Source organism: Pelodiscus sinensis, chromosome 24 (assembly GCF_049634645.1).
Source record: "Pelodiscus sinensis isolate JC-2024 chromosome 24, ASM4963464v1, whole genome shotgun sequence".
Classification (NCBI taxonomy): domain Eukaryota; kingdom Metazoa; phylum Chordata; order Testudines; family Trionychidae; genus Pelodiscus; species Pelodiscus sinensis.
The window spans coordinates 1,279,445-1,288,248 of record NC_134734.1 but is presented as its reverse complement, the minus strand read 5'-3'; positions in this window follow the sequence as shown (position 1 = coordinate 1,288,248).

The following is an 8,804-nucleotide window of genomic DNA, read 5'->3' as shown; positions in this document are numbered from 1 at the left end:
GGAGAGACACAGACACCCCATTGCGGGCGATCACCTTGGGGTTCATCCCAACATCGTCTGACTTGACCCAGAGCCTGAACTTACATTTCATTGAGTCTGATCAGAACCGACTGGCATGACTAGCTCCCAGAGGATACCAGTGTCTGCACTATTGTATCTGCCCTGCTTCTGAGCCCCACAAGCCGACCGAGGCTCCAGAGCTCGGGACTGCAGGGTGGTCTGGCACTGGCGATGGAGCCAACGTCCTTCCCAGCTCCAGTGCCTGGAAGGGAGGGATGGGATGTGGGTGGGACACCCCTTCCTGCACCAGGAAGTCAGTGTGGCCTGATTCAGTGAGCTCTGCAATGGGACCAGCTCTGCCACTGGCCCTCTGGGCGGCCTTGAGCAGGTCTGTGCCTCAGTTTCCCCCAATTGTAGTAGCAGGAGAGTCACGTCACTGGTGAGGGAAAGGCATAAAGGAGACTGGGGGAGTTACACATCTGGGTTCACCAGTGGGGGAAGGCCAGGAGACAGGGCTGTGGTTTGTTTCTTTTCCCTGTAGAAGAGGAAATTTCTGATGGGAAGAAATCCCATTGCCGGCCTTTCCTCTACCCGCACATGGGGGCCCTCACCAGACAAGCACCTTAATCCTAGAGGCCTCCAGCCAGGCCCAGGGGCGCACCTCCTGGCCCATCCCCCCCATGCCACAGCTCCTTCTGCAACCCATATGACAGTGTGAGTGAGTGAGTGCCTGAGGACAGAATGGGTGTGTGTGAATGACTGAAGGAGGGTGGGTATCGGTGTGTGTGTGTGAGGGAGGGAGAGCTGGTTCCTCTTTAGTTTACACCTTCAGTGGAGTCTCCATCTTCTTTAGTTGAACCATCTAGTGGAGTGTGAATTCCTCAATCAATACGTCCACCCTCCTGTAACCCTGGGGGGTTTCCAGTGGGAATTTTTGGGGTAACATGTTGGGTCGGGAGAGGAGAGGGAAGTGCAGGGTGTGTGTGTGAGAGAGAATGACACATAATCCCCAGATGCACACCACACACGCCACACACACCACTCACTCTTACACATATGATCCAATTCTCACAATGACACACACAATCCAGGACTCGGGATTATACATACATGGGCATGCACACACACAGAGTCCAATACTTAGACACACGCAGTCCAAGGCGTGATTACACACACATGATCCAACAGAATCATAGAATCATAGAACCATAGAACTGGAAGAGACCTCAGAAGGTCATCAAGTCCAGCCCCCTGCTCTAGGCAGGACCAATCCCAACTAAATCAACCTGGCCAGGGCCTTGTGAAGCCGAGACTTAAACACCTCTAGGGATGGAGACTCCACTACTTCCCTAGGGAACCCATTCCAGTGCTTCACCACCCTCCTAGTGAAAGAGTTTTTTCTAATATCCAACCTGGACCTCTCCCACCACACATGCTATCATACACACACGTGCACACACAATCCAGGACTCATGATCGCACATGCACAGGGTTTGTCTACATGACAGTTTTTTGGGGGGAAAACTTGAGTTACATCCATACTGCAATCACAGAGGGGTTTTTCCAGCAATGGTAACCCTCATTCTACGAGGAAGAAGCCTGTTTCTGAAAGAGCTCTTCTGGACAAAGGCCTGTGTGGAGGGGGAAGAGGGAGTTCTTTCCCAAGGGAGGAAAGAGGAAAAAGCACAGGTGCCCTGGTAGCCACTCCACCCACACTAACCGCAGCTCACGAGAGAGCGTGAGCGAGAGAGCGTCCATTTGCTTTTTCAATGCAATTTCTCAGCGTGGATGCTCCCTTTCAGAGGAAGTTTTTCCAGAAAAATCTCTTCCGGAAAAGCTTCTTCCAAAAGAAGGGTGCAGTGTAGACACAGCCACAGAGCCTAATGCTCATTATCACACACAGGAAGACACACAATATCCGAGATTCACTATTACAGACAGACAGACAGACACACACACGACCCAAGAATCACTCCCCCCACACACACAGACACCTGCTCCTGCCCAGTTTTCTTGTGTCTGTTTTATTCTGCTCGTCCCGTTCCAGGGGAAGTGAATCCCAGCCCTGCCACCAGCGGCGTGGCTCCCCAGGGCAGGGGGGCTGTGCCACGGGAGGGAGAATCAGGAGAGGCTGTTCACCAGCAGCACGGTAAGGAGGGCTGGGAGGACGAGTCCGGCTGGTTCCGGAGCCACAGTGGCCCCGTGGCTGCATTCGGCCATGGCGAGATTTGCACTGGGATCTGGATACAGGGGTTTGTTGGATCCCCAGGTGAGCAGGGACCTCGGGGCCATCGAGTCCAGCCCCCGGGCAAAGCATCAGCTGGGTTGATGATCAACGTCAATTTCCCCGTGCGAAGGGCTTCCCCTCTCCCAGGAGACCCTTTGTAGGCACGAACTTCTCCGCCCCACTGGCTCTGCGGGGGGGGGGGGGGGGGAGGGGGGTGCCCCAGGTGGCTTTTCTGGCTGGTCACCTGGGACCAGGCTTCTTCCAACCCCCTTTGTGTTGCTGTTGGGGGTGGGGGGGACTTTGGGATCCGGCCCTGGGACCCTGTAAGTAGCAGCTGCCTGCTCAGTGTCACTGCTCCCCTGCTACTCGCTCTCGGGGCCACGGCCCCAGGAGGCTGCTCCACCCACCCCCGCTCTCAGGGCTGTGAGGTCGAGATCTCACCCCAGGGCTCTGCAATTCGCCCTTGTCTATCACAGCCGGTCTGCCGCTGGACCCGGGTCTGGGCCAGATCCCAAGGCCAGTGCCCACTCGGAGCTGTCCCAGGTATCACTGTCCTCTCAGGCTAGCTCCTCCCTGCTGCTTTTTCCAGCAAAAGGTACGGAAATGGCTCTCCGCAATCTGCCGACCTTTTTCCCATAGTTTTGGTGGAGGGAGAAGGGGGCGCTGATGTCAGGGTGTCCCTCCTCCCCTCACTCCTGTACCCCATCTCCAAACAGAGAGGAGGATCTGGAGGGAGCTTGGCAATGCAAGTCTCGATCACTCTCACGCCTTGTGTGTCTCTGTCATGCTCTCTCTCAGGGTATGGCCAAACTCCGTTTCAAACAAGCGCCATTTCGAACCTGAAACCGCGGTTCTGCCGATAGTGGGGTGCTTTTTCGACAGATCCTGTACTCCTAGGCTACATCTACACTACAAGTTTTCTTAGCATAAATTATGCTAATGAAGGACTCGTTTGCATGAGTCGTGATCTCATTTGCATATTTTCTGCAGATCTGTTTTTGTGCTGGGGTTTTTGCACAGAAAGAAGCAGGTGGATGTCTTCTTTTTGCACAAAAACCCCTTTTAGGCAAAACTGGATAGACAGAAAATATGCAAATAAGATGGCAACTTATGCAAATGAGTCCCTCATTAGCATATTTTTGCCCAGAAAACTCATAGTGTAGACATAGCCCTAGTTCTCCATTCTGAAAATTTACCATTTAGTCCTACTCTTTGTCTCCTGTCTTTTAGCCAGTTCCCAATCCATGAAAGGATCTTCCCTCTTATCCCATGATGACTTAATTTATGTAAGAGCCTTTGGTGAGGGACCTTGTCAAAGGCTTTCTGGAAATCTAAGTATACTATATCTACTGGATCCCCCTTGTCCACGTGTTTGTTGACCCCTTCAAAGAACTCTAATAGATTAGTAAGACAGGATTTCCCTTTACAGAAACCATGTTGACTTTTGCCCAACAAATTATGTTTTTCTATGTGCCTCACAATTGTATTCTTTACTATTGTTGCGACTAATTTGCCCAGTACTGAAGTTAGACTTACCGGTCTGTAATTGCCAGGGTTGCCTCTAGAGCCCTTTTTAAATATTGGTGTTATGTTAGCTGTCTTCCGGGCCGTGGGTACAGAAGCTGATTTAAATGATAGGTTACAAACCACAGATACTAGCTCTGCAATTTCCCATTTGAGTTCTTTAAGAACCCTTGGATGAATGTCACCCAGTCCTGGTGATTTGTTAACGTTAAGTTTTTCTTTTTGTCCAAAACCTCCTCTAATGACACTTCAGTCCAGGACAGCTCCTCAGATTCATTACCCACAAAGGAGGGTGCAGGTTTGGGAATCTCCCTAACATCCTCAGCCATGAAGCAAAGAAATCATTTGGTCTCTCCACAAATGCCTTTATCATCCTTGATTACTCCTTTTGTATCTCAATTGTCCAGGAGTCCCACTGGATTTTTAGCAGGCTTCCTGCTTCTAATGTACTTAAAAACATTTTGCTCTTCCTTTTTGACTTTTCGGCTAGCTGTTCCTCAAAATCTTTTTTGGCTTTTCATATTACATTTTTACACTTCATTTGGCAATGTTTTTGTTCCTTTCTATTTTCCTCACTAGGATTGGACTTCCACTTTTTAAGAGAGATCTTTTTATCTCTCACTGCTTCTTTTACATGGTTATTAAGCCAGGGTGGCTCTTTTTTAGGTCTCTTACTATATTTTTTAATTTGGGGTATACATTTACATTGAGCCTCTATTATGATTAAAGGTCTAGAGAACATGACCTATGAGGGAAGACTGAAGGAATTGGGTTTGTTTAGTTTAGAAAAGAGAAGATTGAGGGGGGACATGGTAGCAGTTTTCAGGTATCTAAAAGGGTGTCATAAGGAGGAGGGAGAAAACTTGTTCATCTTGGCCTCTGAGGATAGATCAAGAAACAGTGGGTTCAAACTGCAGCAAGGGAGGTTTAGGTAGGACATTAGGAAAAAGTTCCTACCTGTCATCAGGGTAGTTAAATGCAGGAATAAATTACCCAGGGAGGTTGTGGAATCCCCATCTCTGGAGATATTTAAGAGCAGGTTAGATAAATGTCTATCAGGGATGGTCTAGACAGTATTTGGTCCTGCCATGAGAGCAGGGGACTGGACTCAATGACCTCTCGAGGTCCCTTCCAGTCCTAGTGTTCTGTGATACGATGGTGGTGGTGTTACTTCCTGCTTGCAGAGTGGGGTGGTTTGGGGGTTTGGCTGCTCTGGGCATTTCATCGTGTTCATTTCTCTCTTACACTTACGTTTATTTCTGTGAGCAGTGAGTTCTCAAATGCAGAACCTACCATGGCTGGAGTCATCACCCCGTGGTCACTGGTGCCCCTGGATGTGGCTGGTCTGTCCCTGCGGCCCCTGAGAGAAGCAGAACAGGGGGTCTCCATATGCCGTCCTTGCCTGCAGACACCGCTCCTGTAGCTCCCATAGATCAGTAGCGGGGAACAGTGGCTAATAGGAGCTGCGGGCTTAGGGCCTGGAGACGAGGGGCAGGACATGGCACCACGGAGCCATCACTGTAGATGCCAGCTGTTTCTTGGGAAAGCCTTCCTCTCTGTTTTTTCTAAAGGGGTTCTTTATAAAAAAATGGTTGAGAAGGCCTGGGAAGGTTCACGGCCCCACCACTGTAACCCGGACCCAGGCCTTTGGCCCCCTCTGGCTGGAGTCTGTAAAGGAGGCCAGGGAGCTGCTAAACTGCAGGGCTGCAGACGCTCCTTAACCCTTTAATTCCAATGTTAAATGCACCTGCCTTCATCTCCCCATCCCTCGCCCGAGTCTGGGGTTCACTCCCAGCTCAGGGCATGTTTCCAAGAGGCAGCAGGGTCCTGGCATCCCCAGGCGGCTGCTTTAACCCCGGGGGGTTTCCAGCCCTGGCTGGCAGCCCTGCCAGAAACCCACATTCACAGTGTAATTAAAGGGCACTAGCGGGGGACTGAACATTTTTTCAGTTTTATGACAAAACGTGGGACTATTCTGGGATGGAAAAGGCCCCACAAATAAACCAACCACATTTCTTTTCCGCATGGGGGCCTGTCGGGGTGGTGGCACTGGAGACGGCTGTGCAGGCTGCGATCTGTGTTTATGTGTGTGTGTGTGCATGTGAGGGTGTGTGTGTGTGAATGTGCGCATGCTCTCCCCATTCCATTACAAGGGTTGTCCTAGCTCCAATCAGCCTCACAACCAAGCTTCTGATGCCCCCAGGACCCCACTAAAATTAAACATGAGGCAATCCATCAGAGGACCACCAACACATATGTAATCCCCACATGCACATGACACACACATGGACTCACTATCACACACATGATCCAAGCCTAACAATGACACACACAATCCAGGACTTGGGATTATACATACACAGACACACACACACACAGACTCCAATACTTGGACACACACAGTCCAAGACGTGATTACACACACATGATCCAAGACTTGCTATGACACACACACAAACAGACATTGTCCAAAACTCATGATCACACATGCACAGCGAACGTCTACACAACAGAGTTTTTTTCGGGAAAACGGCCACTTTTCTGAAAAAATGTGAGTTATAGCCATGCTGCAATCATGTTCTTTCAAAAGAATATCGAAAGAACAGAGGGGTTTTCCTACATTAGTTAACCTCCTTCTATGAGGAAGAAGCCTTTTTCCAAAAGTGATAGAAATGTAGCCGTGTTAGTCTGGTGTAGCTGAAACAAAAAACAGGACTATGTAGCACTTTAAAGACTAACAAGATGGTTTATTAGGTGATGAGCTTTCGTGGGCCAGACTCACTTCCTCAGATCAGATAGTGGAAGAAAATAGTCACAACCATATGTACCAAAGGATACAATTAAAAACGTATTCCCCCCTCCCCCCCCCCCGCATCCCCCTTCTGTTCTGAAATGTGATTTGTCCTTTTCATATGTGTTCATTTTTTTAATTGTATCCTTTGGTATATATGGTTGTGACTATTTTCTTCCACTATTTGATCTGAGGAAGTGGGTCTGGCCCACGAAAGCTCATCATCTAATAAACCATCTTGTTAGTCTTTAAAGTGCTACATAGTCCTGGATTTTGTTTTTCCAAAAGAGCTCTTTTGGAAAAAGGTCTGTGTGGAGGGGGAAGAGGGAGTTCTTTTGGAAGAAGAGGAAAGAGGAAAAAGCAGAGGTGCTCTGGTGGCTACTCTGTCCATAGTAATCACAGCTTACATGTGAGTGTGGACGCTGTCAGTCGAAAAGCAGATCGCTTTTTCAATGTGATTTGTCAGTATGGATGCTCCCTTTCCGAAGAAGTTTTTCCAGACAATCTCTTCCGGAAAAGCTTCTTCTGAAAGAAGGCTGCAGTCTAAAGATAGCCACAGAGTCTAACACACACACAGGAAGACACACAATATCCGAGATTCACTATTAGGGTATGTCTACAGAGGCATGTAGATTAGGCTACCCGGCATAGGGAAATGAAGCTGCGATTTAAATAATCACAGCTTCATTTAAATTTAAATGGCTGCCGCGCTCTGCCGACCCGCTGATGATCAGCTGTTTGTCAGCAGATCGGAGCAGTTTGACGTGCTGTGGTCGACAAGGAAGCCTTTGTCGACCAGCGCAGGTATGCCTTGCGAAATCAGGTTTACCTGCGCTGGTTGACAAAGGCTTCCTTGTCAACCACGGCACGTCTAGACTGCCCCGATCTGCTGACAAACAGCTGATCATCAGCTGGTCGGCAGAGTGCAGCAGCCATTTAAATGTAAATGAAGCTGCGATTATTTAAATCGCGGCTTCATTTCCTTATACCGAGTAGCCTAATCTACATGCCTCCATCGACGGAGGCATGTAGTCTAGACATACCCTTACAGACAGACAGACAGACAGACACATGACCCAAGAATCACTCCCCTCCCCAAACACACACACAGACACCTGCTCCCATCCAGTTTTCTTGTGTCTGTTTTATTCTGTTAATCCTGTTACAGGGGAAGGGAATCTAAACCCTGTCACAGCAGCGCGGCTCCCCAGGGTGGCGGGGCTGTGCCGCAGAAGGGGGGATCAGGAGAGGCTGTTCACCAGCAGTACGGTAAGGAGGGCTGGGAGGACGAGTCCGGCTGGTTCCAGAGCCACAGTGGCCCCGCTGCATTCGGCCTTGGTGAGATCCACATCAAACTGCATGAAGACCCCTTTCAACTGTTGTATATTAGTGCAGGCAGACTCACTGACGCAGCCTTTTATGGTGGACTTTATGCTTGTCTCACCTGTGGGAGTCAAAGCAAGAGGGTCAGTGTCTGGGAACCCATTTGGGAAGCCTTTTATGTCTCTGGTCCTATACAACATGGTCCCCTTCCCCCTTCTGTGCCACACCCTGCTGCCCATCTGGGACCCCCCAACAGTCTCCCTTCCTCTGCTCTGATGCAGTGTCACTCAGTGAACCCCTGATCTCTAACGATCTAACAGGTCGATGTCAATCCCACCATTCACCTGGCAATGGTGTTGCTCACTGATGGTGGCAGTTGTGGGATCCTTAACCAGTTCTCATCCAAAGGCCCTGTACAGACCCTGGCACACGGGGACTCCCAATTTTGGCAACAGCAAGTGTGAAGCAGAGGATTCACCTCAGCCAATGGGTCTGTGCAACACCTGGAACAAAAAGGCCCCAATCTCAGTTGGGGCATCTGATACACTGTTCCACAACCAGTAAAAAGGAAATATCTCTGGCACTTCCAAGTCCCACCAGCTGGGAGATTTCTGCAGCAGACCCAGGCAGGGTGTGTTTGTACTGTCACTTCATTTGTATTACTTTAGAGTCTGCTAGTCTACAAATCGAGAGACACCAAGGCAGTCTGGGGCCCTTGCACAGGGTGCTGAGCACAGGAGAGTATCCTACCTCAATTGGCAGCCAGCACTAGATCCTGCACAGAAAGGTATCCAAACCACTGATATGAGGGTTATGGCTAATAGCTAGAAATCAGTGTAAGACCAGAAAAATAAGGTTCAACTTTTTTTAATCATTCATTATGATCACTCCAGCTCTTCTTGATAAGCAAAGATCTTTTAGAATCTTACATAGCTCTTG